Here is a 1,018-nt window from a genome sequence, read left to right as displayed (position 1 = left end):
CAGTATTTATTAAATCTCAGTCGGTACGTAAGAAAGTATCGGAAACTAAAAATTAGTGCTAAGTCGTTAGTTACCGTTGTCGAAAGTAATCGCTGGAACTACTGAACCGATATTGAAAATTCTTTCACCGATAGAAAGACACGTTCTTTGTGAGTGTCATAGACTAATTTAAAAAGGGAATTGATCACAGCTATAACGTGCTATAACAGGAATTTTGAGATTTACGATAAAAATTTTTGTTTATTAATGGTTGCTATGGGTTATAGGATTTTAGTTGAGAATAAAATGTATTTATTATTATTTTTTTTTTTAATTTGAATATTAATGGAGCGTCTCAATCTCATTCGTTTCAATCAGTCGAAGTTACGAACAGACGAGTACACCCACTTGCGTAACGCCATCGCTACTGAAGGAGACGCTGCCAACATTAGTCGTTTTACCATTCTCTCAGCCCATTCTTCTTATACACACATAAAAATAATGTAGGTGATTTAACTTCTAACTACAATGTTCAACACCCATTAGTTGAATCAACTGCATAGTCATTTATATTAACCACAATAATATGTTGACTCAACGCATATCATTGAGAAATTATAATAAGTCATAATAACACCCAAAGTTAGTTGAATTTAGGAAGTTGTAGGTATTCAATATAATCTAATACCGGTAGTTAAATTGATAAAATAGAGAATGTTGTTTTAAAACATAAGCTCGATTCATTATGAACTAATTTTGTTGTTGTTTCTACTCCAAAATAGTGTTAAAATTAACCATTCAGTATGTTATTTTTTACAACACCGAAGAAACCCGAAAATCGTCCGCATGCGCATGTGCACATAGCAACATAAGCTATATTTATATATTAATTTCTCCCACTCCACTACCTAGCCGCAGTCGTAAATTCCACCACTCTCCAGGTCGGCGACGGCGGCCAGCGTTTGGGCAGGTTTAGTGGTGGGAATGCGCGAGTACGGACTAGTTTCATTTATATTATGTATAGATATGGGTATACCTG

The 1,018-nt window shown here is 34.5% G+C and overlaps 1 protein-coding gene across 1 annotated transcript in view; it reads left to right on the top strand.

The window, feature by feature from the left end:
* LOC100164803 (ATP-binding cassette sub-family A member 1-like) overlaps positions 1-1,018 on the top strand; it is a 32,964-nt gene that overhangs the window by 3,779 nt on the left and 28,167 nt on the right. The window lies entirely within an intron of this gene.

This window comes from Acyrthosiphon pisum, chromosome X, assembly GCF_005508785.2.
Source record: "Acyrthosiphon pisum isolate AL4f chromosome X, pea_aphid_22Mar2018_4r6ur, whole genome shotgun sequence".
In the NCBI taxonomy this organism is placed as follows: Eukaryota; Metazoa; Arthropoda; class Insecta; order Hemiptera; family Aphididae; genus Acyrthosiphon; species Acyrthosiphon pisum.
This window is presented reverse-complemented; position numbering and strand designations above follow the sequence as displayed.